The following is a 15,787-nucleotide window of genomic DNA, read 5'->3' as shown; positions in this document are numbered from 1 at the left end:
ATTACACATGATATAAGATAATAAAACTAATACATAAGATAACATATAACAACATGCAGGGTAGGCCATAAACCACTCAATAAGCCTTATATAATTCAGGTGACATCATAGGCTAAAGAAAATAAATGAGTCTTTAAGCTAGATTTAAAAGTGTCCAAAGTGGGTGAAGACCTCACGTTCACTGGAAGCGTATTCCACAACTTAGGAGCCGCAACTGCAAAAGCTCGGTCACCCTTGGTCTTTAAGCGAGACCGAGGAACCGAGAGGAGGAATTTATTGCATGAGCGGAGAGATCTTGGAGCAGAGTAAGGGTGAAGAAGATCGGAAATGTACTGTGGAGCAAGCCCATGTAAAGCTTTATACACGTACAGCAGAACCTTGAAGTCAACTCTGTATCTGACTGGTAACCAATGTAAGGTGGACAGAACAGGAGTGATGTGTTCTCTCTTCCTAGTTCTTGTCAGGAGTCTAGCTGCCGCATTCTGAACCAATTGCAAACGGTGTGTGGAGGATTGAGGTAGACCTATGTATAGAGAATTGCAGTAGTCAAGCCGAGATGTAACAAGTGCATGAATCACTACTTCAAGGTCTTTCTTTGCGAGAAACTGTTTTAATTTGGCGATGGACCGGAGATGAAAAAAGCTTCCTTTGACAACAGAATTTATCTGCTTATCGAATAATAAGTCAGAATCAAAGATGACGCCAAGGTTCTTAACTTTGTTTTGCAATGTTAAAGACAGGGAATTCAACTGGTTTTCCATATTAGTGACAAACAAAGGTGAACCAAAAGCAATGGCCTCAGTTTTATCCCCATTTAACTTTAGGAAGTTTTCAGACAGCCACATTTTGACTTCCTCCAGACAGGAGATGAAATTTAAAATGGAATTTCCATTTGTTGACTTGACAGGAAGATAGAATTGAGTATCTTCAGCATAACAGTGATAAGAAACCTTGTATTTCTGAAAGATAGAACCAAGAGGAAGCATGTATAAAGAGAAGAGCAGAGGACTCAGAATGGAGCCTTGCGGAACACCACATGTGATCAGTGTTGAAGATGAGTTATGTTTGCCAATATTAACTGAAAAAGTGCGACCTTTGAGATATGAAGAGAACCAACTTAATGCAACTCCCTGAATGCCAACCACTCTCTCCAGACGATGTAATAACATATTATGATCTATTTTGTCAAATGCTGCGCTGAGATCTAAAAGACCCCGTCCCCAGAATCCAGAGAGCATAAGATGTCATTTGTCGCTTTTAGCAAAGCAGTCTCAGTACTGTGAAATGCCCTGAAACCTGATTGAAATTTATCGAGCATGTTACAGTCAGCGAGATAAGCTGAAAGCTGCAAGTAGATAACCTTTTCTAGAATTTTGGAGAGAAACGACAACTTCGAGATCGGCCTATAATTATTTAAAATGTCAAGGTCCAGGTTTGTTTTTTTCAAGGGAGGCTGGACCACAGCATGTTTAAAGCTTGTGGGAACCACTCCACTAGTCAGAGAACTGTTTATTATGGCCAGTATGATGGGAGCTACAGAATTAAAAATGTCTTTAAGAAAACGTGACGGCATCACATCCATAGGTGAAGAAGTCGGTTTCAGTGAAGAAACTATATCTGACAGCTGGCTAAGCGAGACAGGGTCAAAGGTTCAAAGCGTGAAACAACTGATGGCAATATTTGTGCTCTGATGTCCCGGATTTTGTCCACAAAAAAGTCAAGGAATTTTTCGCAGATCTCAGGAGTAGCAGTAGGGTAGCCTGCTGTAGTAGGGTTCAAGACTGAATCAATTGTTTTAAAAATCACTTTAGGCCTATGGCCATTTTTAGCAATTATTTCAGAGAAATAATTTGATTTAGCAGTCTTAACAGCAATTTGATACTGCTTTAAGGAGCCACAGGGCATTTCATAAGAGACTCTAAGTTTGTCTTTCTTCCACTTGCGCTCCGCTATCCTACATTGCCGCCTGATGGAGCGGGTGTGATCATTAAGCCAGGGATGGGTATCTTTCTTATTTCTAGATCTCAGCGATTTTAGAGGAGCTACCAGGTCCAGAATGTCAGTGCAGGTGGTGTTAAATATTTCAGTCAGTAGTGCAGTGTCCCCTGTGCTATTTAACACATCTTCTATTTGAGAGAGATAACTGGTTGTGTAAATCTCTTCAAAACTCTTTACTGTAGAAGCGTTTATAATGCGAGTTAAGTGGCGGCTCTCTGGAGGGGGTGGAAAGAGGTGTTGCTGAAGAGATTCAAATAAAACAAAGCTATGATCAGAGATTCCAGATTCTATCACCTTAAGATTGGTCACATGAAAGCCGGAGGTTAATACCAAGTCAAGTGTATGACCTTTTATGTGAGTAGGACATGCAACTAACTGTGTCAAGTTAAATGCATCCACCATGCACAGAAATTCCTTGACTAAAGGTTGAGTTTTACAGCAAATGTGAATATTAAAATCTCCCAGTATTAACAGTCTGTCACAGCGCGGTACTAATGTCGATAAGAACTCTGAGAATTCAGCAATAAAATCCTTATTATATTTAGGTGGTCTATAGATAAGTGCACAGAGTGTGGGACAGGATTGATCGATCTTCATTAACTGCACTTCAAAAGAAGTAAAGACATCAACAGGCAGAAGTTTACAGTGGTGATGCTTTCTAAACACGGTCTAAACCACCTCCACGGCCAACAGATCTTGGAGTGTTATAAAACATACAGTCTGCTGGAGTCAGTTCTCCTAAAGGAGCAGCATCCCCAGCATTTAGCCAGGTCTCTGTCAGGAATAAAAAGCCTAAGTTCCTAGAGCTGAAGAAGTCATTCAGAATAAAAGATTTGTTTGCGAGAGATCTGGCATTAAGTAGTGCAAACGTAGCTGCCGATGAAGCTGAAGTTGATGATGAAGTTGAGATTGGCACAGTCTTAACAGATGAATAATCCAAAGAACGAATGTGGTCAAGATTAATACTGCCCCCCGTAGCCACAGGCTTGTTGATACGGCGGCGAGCAGTTGACCAAAACGACGGGATACAGTTGTTAAGTGCATGGCTGGTATGAAACGTCTCGAATCTGCGACGAGACCCCCGATGCACATAACGGGGCCGACGCGCAATTCCTAATGACGTGCAGATTTTGTATGTCTCGGCAGTCAGACGCGAAGCAGTGTTCAAGTTCAAAAGTGCAGAGGCAGTGTAGAAATACATCCTATTCGTGCCGATGCACCGCCAACCGGATGAATCATGAGGAGTTATCCAAATAAAAGGCCAGTTCGTTAAAACAGTATAAACATAAAAGGAAAAAAGCCAGAACCAACCCATCTACACAGCCTGTCACAGCGCGAGGCCAACTCACCACCAATACACAATCGACAGGAGGTACGGGACCGGGCAGCCTTTGATTCAAGACCACCAAGCCCCCACAACACACTGATCACTAATGAATAGACCGATGGGCAAGTGTAAGCTAACTCACCGGAATATCAAAACGGATCAGGTCGGTAGAGTGTCCAGGCGATGAGACTCGCAGGCCAACTTTGTAGTGCAGGTTGCGCTGGCTAAATGTCAACAAAGTTCCTTGAGTTAGTCCACTCCAGAACAACCATTACATCCACAAGGCGGAGGATAATCCACTGGTGGAAACCATAACAGAAATGCAAAGTTATATGACCAGGAGAAGGAAAGCACGTTATCCGGCAGCATCCAATTTATTCGGCGAAAACCACCGCAGACAGCACATAACGCTCCGGAGAACAGCGGCAGACAGGCACGCCAGCGTACGCTCCACCGGAAGTCGCCAAAACAACGCGAGTGGTAGTTGTTTTCTAGAGAAACCATCGGACATTTACTAAAAAAAAAAAAAAAAATTATATACTTTTTAACTACAAATTCTCATCTTGCACTGCTCTGTGATGCTCCACGCATGATGTAATCATGTTGGAAAGGTCATGTGACATAGGTGGAAGTACCGCAGTAGGGTGAAAATCTCCATCTCATTTTCTCCTCCAACTTCAAAATCGTCCAATATCATTGTTTTACCTTTTTTTATAAACCTCGTTTGACTTAGTCTTTGACGTTCTCTTTGTAAATACTGGATCGGTACTTCCTCCTATGTCACATGACCTTTCCAACATGATTACGTCATGCGTGGAGCATCACAGAGCAGTACAAGACGAGCATTTGTGGTTAAAAAGTATATAATTTTTTATTTTTTTAGTAAATGTCCGATGGTTTCTCTAGATGAGACTCTTATTCCTCGTCTGGGATCATGTAGAGCTCTTTGAAGCTGCACTGAAACTGACATTTGGACCTTCAACCCGTTGAACCCCAGTGAAGTCCACTATATGGAGAAAAATCCTGGAATGTTTTCCTCAAAAACCTTCATTTCTTTTCCACTGAAGAAAGAAAGATATGAACATCTTGGATGACATGGAGGAGAGTAAGTTATCATGGAATTTTCATTCTGAAGTGAACTAATCTTTTAATGCACTTTTAACTCTTAACTATGAACCATGTGCTGGTTTCTTAGTAACATTTCAGATGGTGTGATGTTTACTGAAAACTCAATTAGAGACTAAAGACACGATTAAAGATATTATGTTAAATACTTGTGGAATAAATGCATTTATTGGCCATCTTGTCAATAATTTATGGTTTGATTGCTAAAAGAAGTTGTTGTAACAGATGTGTTTCCATATCTTGTGATATTTCTGCAGAATGCACGAAGAGAGAAGTCAATCTGGTGTTACTCTTTGATGGATCTGCCAGTATGAAAGACAGAGAATTTGAAATGAACAAAAAATTCATTATAGATGTTATGAAAAAACTCTCAAACTCCTCCATAAAGGTAGATAATCCACCACTATTAATGTGGAAATGTCGACATGTAATAGTTTGCTAATGATGTTAACGGCACGTGTGCTTGTTGTTTGTCTCTCTGTGTGTCAGTTTGCTGCTCTCCAGTTTTCAACTGATTTCAGAACTGTGTTTGACTTCAATGACTATCAGAACGGCTCCGCTGAAGAGAAACTCATGAAAGAGAAACACATGAAAGCTCTCACAAACACACGCAGAGCAATCAAATATGCCTTGTGAGTGAAACCTTCATTTGTTTATGAATGATCACTGAATTTACACTTTAAGAGGGAAAGTCTTGAAATGCACACAATGATGGCTCTTTCTGTAGTTTTTCTCTTTTGTTCTGGTCTGATAAACACATTAAAGTTGGACTTTGTCATTCTTTAAATTAGAAGTTAAAACACATTGGTGTAGAAACTACAGAGGCATGATGACACTGATCAAATATTCATATGTCATTATTTCTGATTTATTAAATCACCAGAACCAATCTCCTGAATAATGCGTCGTCTGGAGCCGATCTCAGCGCTCAGAAAGCCCTGGTGATCATCACAGATGGAGACCCCACTGATCCAGATACTGAAAATATCATCCTTAAAACATGTGATGAGCAAAATATCCTCCGCTACATCATTGGGGTGAGTTTCCTCACAGCTCAAGCTGGTCATTTTCATTGTGTGTTCAGATAGTTTGCGGTGTCAGTTTCGTGTTCAGAGTCACTGTGAGTCAGTCAGTTTGATTCCTGAAGAGTGAAACACTGTGACTCTGACGCTTCCAAAGCATTAGTTTGTTTGAGCTGTCTGACATGTCAACTTCTGACTCATGTGAGTTTGGAGACTGACCCTGTTTGACTGACCACTTCAGCTTTAAGTGACAAGTACTACAAGTACTAAATTATCCACAGATTAGTAGTCCATTTTTAGTTTGTTTCTATTTTTCAAGAACAAACATCCAAGTTCAGTAAAAGATGTTTCACTATTGAGTTGTTTCAGTTCACAGTTATTAAGTGTTTTTGCACTGTCAGATTTAATGATGTTTTTGTTCATGAGGTGGGAAAGGTTAACTTAACCAGACTCACTCAACTGGCTTCAGAACCAAAAACAAAAAACACCTTCTACATTCAAAACTACAATGGACTCGAAGGACTTCTTGATAACCTGCAACAAAAGATTGAAGGTAAAATGCAAGTGTAAATAAAATGTAACGTGTTAAATAAAAGCAGCTAATGAAGAATCCACAGATGATTTTAAGAGTTTTCCTTCTGTGGTTTCAGGGTCAAAGGACAGCAAATACGGACAGAAAGAGTTATCACAAAGTGGATTCAGTGTCCTCTACCACAAGGTCAGAAATATGCCATAAATCAATAAAAAATATTATTTCTTATAAGGAATAGTTCTCTGATGATTATTGTATGTGATATGTCAGTAGGCTGAGACTGAAACTGAGATTGCTGCGTTTGTTTCAGGCCTCTGTGATTGTGGGTTCGGGTGGATCTAATGACTGGCGTGGATCTCTGTATGAAGTGACGGGGTCAGGATCTGGATTCAAAGAGACTGAGATTAATAATCCAGCTGTCAGTAAAGACTCGTACATGGGTATGTTGAAGCTTTTGCTCCTTTCTGGTCTGATGTGAAGAGTCTGTGCATGTTTTAATGATGCTGATGATGTTCAGGTTACTCTGCTGTGCTGGGAATGAGAGGCGGCGTCTCTCTTCTGTTCTCTGGGGCGCCGCGGGCCGAACACACGGGTCTGGTGACCCTCTTCACCAAGAATGAAGGCATATGGACAGTGACGGGGAACATCACCGGAGAACAAGTTAGTGAAGAAAAACCCTCTGACATGATATTAACACTCTCCACTGATGAGAGCAGAGCTTCCCAAATCCTACAGTCCACCAAGAAGAAACCACTTAGAAACACTCCTGCAAAACCACTGCAAACATCTAGAAAATCTCAGCAGCCACCTACCAACCACTTTCACCTTACGAAAATAAAATAAATGGTAACACTTTACAATACTGGTGCTCTAATATGCATTAATTCGTGTTTAACTAATGCACAGATAATCATGTGTTAATGTATGACTCATGAAGAACTAAACCATTAATAATGATTACTGCATCAGCAACTAATAAAGAGTCTATATGATCAATAGATTAAGTAATATATAAAATGTTATTAATTATATATGTCATAATGTAATAATTCCTAATAATAATAATAATTCTTATTAAGTTTAATTATGGACTTTCACCCTGCGTCTCAATCATCTCCTTAGGTCGTGAATCAGTAAATCATGTAAATGAATGTGGCTGATTCCCTGATTAGTGCCCTGACTACTGAACTAGGGAGCTGATTGAGACACACCCTCAGTTTGTCACACTCATCATGTGTTCCTTTGTTCTGTTTTCCCGCTCCTCATCATTAGTTCATTTGTATCACCTGTGTCCTATTAATTACCCTTGTTATGTTTGCTACTTAAGTTCCTCTCGTGCACTCAGTCTTTGTCTGTTATACTATATTGTGTTGTTCCTGCTTGTCTGCCCGTTTGGATTGTGTTTATTAAATTTGGAGTATTTTGATATTGACCTGTTTGTCTACCTGCCTTAACCCAACGTGACACATACATGGTCAATGCGTATACTGCAGTATATTGAAAATTATAAGCACTAGTTTCCCACCTATGGAAATGTGTTATGTTATATGTCACATTATTTTTGGCAGTATATTCCCATATATTTTTGTTCCATAAGGGCTGCCTATCAACCACTTAGCAACACCCTAGTAACCACCCTCTAGCAACTGCAAAGCAACCACATAGAAACATCCTTACATTAATTTTGATTGATTTTTGTCATCAGATTGGATCATATTTCGGAGCGTCTCTAAGTGTGTTGGATCTGGACTCGGATGGAGACTCAGATTTCCTTCTGGTCGGAGCTCCATTATTTCATCAGTCTCAGCCGAGGGCAGAAGGAAGGCTGTACGTCTACGCTTTATCAGAGGAGGTATGGACAGATTCACAACATTTTCCAGTTATAAATACAAAAACATATGGTGGTTAATGTCAGGGCCTGTGACTGGAAGTTTGCTAGTCATCACCATTGTGTTTCTCCAGTGATGGGATGGACAACTTCAGTCCTGGAGGGTCAGTGTCCTGCAGAGTTCAGCTCCAACCCTGATTAACTCACCTGCCTGTAGCTCTAGTGATCCTGAAGACATTGATTAGCTGGTTCAGATGTGTTTGATTATGGCTGAAGCTGAACTCTGCAAGACAGTAACCCTTCCAGGACTGAAGTTGCCCATCCCTGCTCCAATGGGATCAATGGGTCGGTGTAATAGGTTTCTGGTGAATCATATTAAAGTCATAGAAGTATCAGCACTGGTCATGTGCTCATGAATAAATATTAAGTTCTCTTTCTCTCTCTGTAGTATTTTCAGAAGACACTGAACGTGAGCGAGTCAAACACAGGCAGATTTGCAGCATCTTTGGCTTCATTAAAGGACCTGAATGGAGACAGCCTGTCAGATGTGGCAGTCGGAGCACCACTTGAGAATGACGGTGAGGGAGTCGTCTACATCTACCTGGGTGACAGGACACATGGAATAAACCCCGAACATGCTCAGGTGAGACTTTGCTTTAGTTCCCTCAATCCCAAACACTGTGTTTGTGTCCAGCTTAACCCAGAATCCCAGACAAGACAAATGTTCACAGATAAACAGACAGACATGGCAGGATAAATGTGTGCAATGATGAACCGCTTTAGCACAATAAACGTAAGTGTGTGTGTGTGTGTGTGTGTGTGTGTTTAGCGGATCTCAGCGCGGTCGGTTCTGCCCGGTCTGAAGCAGTTTGGAGTGTCTCTGTCCGGTCAGATGGACATGAGCGATGATAATCTGACAGATGTGGTGATCGGAGCACAAGGAGGGATTGTGCTGCTCAAGTAGGACATTTTACCACTCATTTACAGAATAATGTAAAGATTCTCTCATAGTCTCAACACAAGGTGTCATTTATGAACTCTGGCTCTGTTTGAGTACAGTCACATCAGTGGCCAGTTTTTAACTGTTTTTGGAGAATAAATGTAATGATTTTAGTAAACTATCAGCTTGAGTTGGTCAAGTTTTTCAAGGCCCAGTTAGTCTCACTGTATCATTAACTGTTTACTCTTTTCTCTCTCTTCTCAGGGCTCGTCCTGTGATGTCTGTATCTGCACAGCTCAGTTTCAGTCCCAGTGAAATCAGTCTGACCGACTTTGAATGCCCGAGTGACAAAGAGTTAAACGCGTTTAATCTCACTTCCTGTTTGACGGTGGCCGAGCGAACCAGTAGCAGCGGTAACGCCAATGACATCTCAAAGAGTTTCTGTCACATGAAGAGCATGGCCTCCATGTCTTACCTTCTCATGTCTCTCAGGATCTCTCAAGAAGAACCTGAATGTTTCTCTGAACCTGAATGTGGACGTGATAAGAGGAATCAATCGAGGATTCTTCGTTCAGAGTGATTCGTCATCCAGGACTCTGCAGCAATTCGTCCTGTTGGATTCTGGGATCTCCTGTTTCAGCTTCCCCATCTTCATGAAGGTATATTTCGTCTATCACAGATTCAGCCAATCATGGTAGTTTCGGTTTGACAGCAAACGTTGTGTTTGTTTTAGAGCTGCACTACCGACACAGTGTCTCCTCTGAAGATACAAATTAAATTCTCACAAACCAAGATGTTTTCTGAAAGCTCCATGGCTATTCTTGACATCCACAGCAGGACGAAGGAGTATGTCGAGGTGAGTTGAGCTTCAGACATCTCTATTTATACACTATAGGCTTGTTAAATTCATGTCTCTCTCTGCTCAGAAATATCAGATCAATATCAGTCAACTATTAAGATCTTTCAGATTCACTGTATAAAGTTCCTGGAACATTCAAAATCTCTATAAAAGTTTCTGTTTTGTATGTGACTAGGTGCCGTTTCAAAGGAACTGTAATTCAAACAGCTGTGTGTCTGATCTGAAGCTGAACTTCAGTTTTACGTGAGAAACAACCAACAAATAAATCTGACATGATTTTAATGTGAAATATGATTTTAAATGCTTCTGAATATTGTCATCCTTCATAAGGTCTTGTTTTTTAATTAAGCATGAGATTTTGTGTTTGGTTTGTTCTGCAGGAACGACACGTTACTGGTGGTGAATCAAGCTCATTTCACTGTCCTCGTATCGCTGGCCAACCCAGGTGACGACTCCTTCAACACCAGCATAGTGCTGCACTACCCAGAAGGCCTCTCGCTCTCAAAATTTGACACCGTTAAGGTACAGCTATCCACACGTCAAACTAAGGACTGTCAAGAACTAAACAAACCTTCTGAAAATGGTTTTGGCATTAAAATCAAAGCATCAACTGAAATATACCTCTATATCAGTCCGAAACAACCACAGAATACATACAAGAGTGGTCATGCTTTGTAAAATTTTTAAATTTAACATATTAAAATTTTTTTATGAATTTTATTAAAATATTTAAATTAATTTTAAGTTATCTAATGGTCCCCTTGGGGGATCACTGAGGCCCCCTAGTGGGCCACTGCCCGCGGTTGAGAACCACCATCCCAAGCTGTTTATCATTGTGCCGCTGTGAAATACAGACTGAACGGCGGCTCAAAACACCCAATCATGAACATAGGATACACAAACTACATCTCTCAGTGGGATAAAGAAAACCAGTGTTGCTAATAAAGTTTTGATGGGTGACTATTGTAATGAATGCAAAGCGGCTACAGTGACATACAGGAGTCGCACATTAGGCATGTCCGTTAATGGAGATCAGTGTTTGCTTTAGTTACTCTTGATCCTTGACTTTTAATATTAGATTTTGTTTGGGCTGCTGTAACTGAGTTATAACAGCCAGACAAGCAAAGAGAAAAGATGATCAGGTGGTGTTGGTTATGTTTTCACATGATCATTATTTGATCTGAATCACTGAACTCATTTAGAGCCCAATCTCTGAGTTAGATTTACATTATTGATTACAGCAGAACTGTGATTCTACAGCTGAAGATCAGCTTCTTCAATATAATCTAAACCTGATGGAGTATGGGTTCCTTGCTGCTGTCGGCTTTAGGTTTCTTGGTTGAATATCAAATGTCAAGTGTCCCCAACTGTGTTTTGATCTGCCTGCATTGACACCATTGTATGTAACTGAACTGAGCTGGATGATGGCATCACTGTTTACTCCAGTGCTGATATATAGATAAATTAACTAAATTAATAACTATTGATTCTTACAACGGAATGAATCAATACTGAATTTACTTGAGATGGATACTGACACCATTTTGTTTAAGAGCTGAAATTATATACCAGAATATACCTTATCAGAATAAGTTGCTTGTCACAGTTGTTGAGATTCACAGGCTGATTCTTGATGTCTGTGTGTGCCTAAAAGAAATATTTATTTATTTATCATTATTTTTTGATCAGAACACCTTTTGAGAAATCCTTCAGATTATATTGATAAAGTTGATCATCTGCTGTAGAATCACAGTTCTGCTGTAATCAATAATGTAAATCTAACTCAGAGATTGGGCTCTAAATGAGTTCAGTGATTCAGATCAAATAATGATCATGTGAAAACATAACCAACACCACCTGATCATCTTTTCTCTTTGCTCGTCTGGCTGTTATAACTCAGTTACAGCAGCCCAAACAAAATCTAGAGCCAAGAGTCAAGAGCCCAACTAAAGCAAACCCTGACCCTGATGAAATTGTGATTTTTCTCCTTTGATTCTGCTTGTTAACAGCAGATCACCTTCCTGACACATTTAAAATCATTAACACAATGAATGTGTCAAAATGAAAAAAATGAAGTCATCCACCGATGAAGAGGCATGAACTTGCTTAACGGCTTGCGGAGTGACATAGCAGCAATGTGATTGGATGATAGTTAACACATGTTGTGTTGAACACATTGTTTCTCTCTTTCTTTTTACACATGATCAAGTCAGAATGAGACAAAACGTGTTAAAATAGCCATAGCACAATTTTTTTTTATTAATTAACATCCTTTTTGAGAGCACAGTGTTGGGGAGTAGCTAGCTGTTAGCTACATGTAATGAAGCTAACTACATTTTTCAGTAGCTTGACAGTAGGTCAGTTCCTTTAAAAACAGTGTAGCTTTTCCAATAGCTAACTACTTTTCCAGCAAGTAGTGGTGTAGCACATTCTGTTTTCCATTCTGACTAACCTGCAATGCATTGAAGCAGCACAGCATCATCTTACTGCCATCTGTTGTTATATCATGCATCTTGCAGCTTTACAGTTCACAGAGAAGAGACCGACTGATGAGGATGTACAGGAGTGGGTTGATAGTACACAAATTAACTAATAAAAGATACACTTAAAGGATTAGTTCACTTTCAAATGAAAATTACTCCAAGCTTGTATATGTATATGCTATGTATAGGACTTTCTTCTTTCTGATTAAAAAGAGAAAAATATTAATGAATATCCTGACGCATCCGAGCTTTATAATGGCAGTGAACAGGATCAATGAGTATGAGCTGAAAAAAGTGTCTCCAGCCACATCCATCCATCATAAACATACGGCTCTGGGGGTTAATAAAGGCCTTACGAAGTGAAGCGTTTGTGTAAAAAAAAAAAGCAGTTCAAAATAAGTCTTGACACTTTTTAATATATTATAGGGCTAGTTCACCCAAAAAGGTAAATTCTGTAATTTATTACTCACCCTCATGTCGTTCCACACCCATAAGATCTTCGTTCATCTTCAGAACACAAATTAAGATATTTTTGATGAAATCCAAGGGTTTTCGATCCACATATAGTCAGCAACGTCGTAGTACCTTTTGAGGTCCAGAGAGGTACTGGAGATATCATTAAAATCAACTTGACTACAGTAGTTCAACCTCAGTGTTATGAAGTGACAAGAATACTTTTTGTGTGCAAAAACAAAATGAAAATAACGACTTAATTTAACAATTTGAACTCGTGTCATATGCAGTTGACATAATGAACGCAGTGAAGGCTTCCCGGTTTGCGTCCAAACGTCAGCTCAGTATTGGCCGAAACTGAACATGTGAGCAGCACGACGCAGGAGCCGGCCAATAATCAGGTGCATTCGGACACAGAACACGGAAGCCTGCGCTGTGCTCTCTGCGTCAACTGCATATGACTATTTTAATGGTCTTTAATACCTTTCTGGACCTCAAAAGTTACTATGATGTTGCTGCCTATGTGTGTTTCACAAACCCTCAGATTTCATCAAAGATATCTTAATTTGTGTTCTGAAGATGAACGAAGGTCTTACGGGTGTGGAACGACATGAGGAAGAGAAAATTTTATTTTTGGGTGAACTAACCCTTTAATATATAACCTGCAAATACTGCAAAAAATATTTAATTTCCAGTAAAACACTATTACACAGAGTTGTGTGTCATTCTGAATTAAGTTTCAGATTCAATTTATAAACTAAAATGGTGCCAATTCTACAATCAGAGATATTCTGATTAATTTATATATATTTAAATTAATAAAGATATAGGTCAAAGAATCGAAGATAAATAAGTTTCTGAATATCTGATTATAAGTCTAAATAAATGATGTTGTGGTGTTTTAAGGTCTATTCACACTGCACGACCAACAGCTACTGACACTGTGAGTTTTGGTGAATCAGTGTGTTGTCATGTCATGTGGGTCATGGAATGTCTGAAAAGTGACGCACTGTAATCTGGAGATTGTCCTCATTGGTCATTGTCTGTCGGTGCAGTGTGATTTGGCATTTTAAGGACTTTATAAATGTGTGTGTGTTCAACAAACAGCCCAGCCAGACTCGAAGCAGCTGTGGTGATCGTGACAGTGGAGCTATGAACAGAACCACCTGCAGTATCAATCTACCAGTGTACCGCAGCGGCACCACGGTAAGACACACAAAACATGTTTCCTGCATTGCTGTAGTAACTTTCCTCATGTAATGAAACACAAACATCCAGAAACATTTAGTTTCACATCTCTGTCAGCATGAGGAGCTGAATTATCACATACAGTCACAGGGCAGGGAGAGAAATTAAAAATATACCCATATTCCTTACATTTCATACTTCCAATGTCTTTTTTTTACATTTATAAGGGCAAAGTCTTTTAACCTTATTAAAGGTATGTCTCATACTTTATGTAAAATTATTAAATTTAATCAATTACTTCAGTTCAAATGCTGTTATCAAATGAATTTGGTATCAACTTCATCCATTTTTGCGCTGCAGCAGTGGCTCAGAACTGGCATTTAGATGTATTTACACAGACTGTTTAATGCAGCTCAGAGGTGACGTGTGCATTTACACTGCAGTTACAGTGGCATAAATAAAATATGAATTGATGTTTTTAAAATAACATTTTCAATATAGAACTTTGAATTGGAAAAAAAAAATTAAATTATACTTTTAAATCAGAAACTAAATCTTTCAGTAGGTGATGAGCAAGTCATTTAATCTTGGATTCAATTGATTTGTTCAAAACTGCGATTAATTCAGTAACTGTTACTACATTCGTTGGTGAAATAAACAATATCGACAATATTTTGTTTAAAATAAATTATGCATTTAACCAGAAAGAGCACACATGCATGAATTAACGTAACTCTAATGCTTTGAACATGGGCTGGCATATGCAAAAGTTGGGGGCGTACATATTAATGATCCCAACTGTTGAGTCACAGTCAGTGTTATGTTGAGATTCGCTTGTTCTTCAGAGGTCTTTTGCAAAAATCAAATTTACATAAGAAGGAGGAAACAATGGAGTTTGAGACTCACTGTATTTCCATCTACAGAACTTTAATTATTTAACTATGCCGAGGTAAATTAAATTTTTTAATTCTAGGGCACCTTTAATCATTTGAATCATTCAGTCAGAAGACTTAGTTTCAAAATGTTGATGCTAAACCAGATCCGAGGACTGGTTTGTCATGATAGTTGTAAAGGATCTATACTTCCATGTCTCCATCCTTCCACAGCATAGGAAGTTCCTCAGGTTTGCTTTCAGGGGCGAAGTATACCAATATTAGGTTCTTCCATTTGGTCTAGCTCTATCACCCCACATGTTCATGAAATGCGTAGATGCATCTCTGGCTTCGCTCAGGCTGAAGGGCATACGCATTCTGAACGGATTAGATGACATCGAGATGTCGTTCTTGCTCATATGAAAAAGTGGGGTTGTGGCTGAACGCCAAGAAGAGTGTGCTTTCTCCATTACAGAGAACCACCTTCCTGGGCGTGGTATGGATTCAGTGATGCTGCGGGCCGTTCTGTCGCCCACCCGTATTGCTGCAATCTTTTCAGTCACACAGGAGATAAAACTAGGCCAGTCACTCACTGTAAAACAGTTTTCTAAAACTGTTGGGTCTGATGGCAGCTGCGTCCAATGGTGATACCTTTTGGCCTGCTATACATGAGACCCTTACAGTGGTGGCTCAGGACCAAGGGTTTTTCCCTGAGGGGGAACCCACTTCGTATGATCAAGGTCACATGGTGGTGTCTCCGCGCCTTAGTTATATGGAAGAAAAGTTGGTTACTGTCACAGGGACCTGTGCTAGGAGCTTAATATCATTGAGTCACTCTCATGATAGATGTTTCTCTCACAGGCTGGGGAGTGGTAATGGAAGGCTGCTCAGCTCAAGGGCTGTGTAGGAGTCATCATCTTTCGTGGCACATAATTGCCTGGAGATGATGGTGGTCTTCAATGCGTTGAAGTTCTTCCTCCCAGACCTGAGAGGTCATCGTGAGACAGTGGCTGAGGCCTGGGGAATGGAGACTTCACCTCAAAGTGGTGAAGCTCATATGGGAGATTTATGGCCACGTGGGAGTGGACTTGGAATGGATGCCATGGTACAGACATGGCTGAGGCTATGTCTGTTTTTTCCCCAATTGTTCTGCTCCCAGG

General features: G+C 39.9%; 1 pseudogene; it reads left to right on the top strand.

Annotated features, from left to right (window-relative positions):
* The window catches only part of LOC137033058 (integrin alpha-M-like), a 38,778-nt pseudogene that overhangs the window by 16,897 nt on the left and 6,094 nt on the right, over positions 1 to 15,787 (top strand).

Source organism: Chanodichthys erythropterus, chromosome 12 (assembly GCF_024489055.1).
Source record: "Chanodichthys erythropterus isolate Z2021 chromosome 12, ASM2448905v1, whole genome shotgun sequence".
NCBI lineage: Eukaryota > Metazoa > Chordata > Actinopteri > Cypriniformes > Xenocyprididae > Chanodichthys > Chanodichthys erythropterus.
Note: the sequence above shows the minus strand (reverse complement) of the source record. Positions and strands in the feature narration are given on the sequence as shown.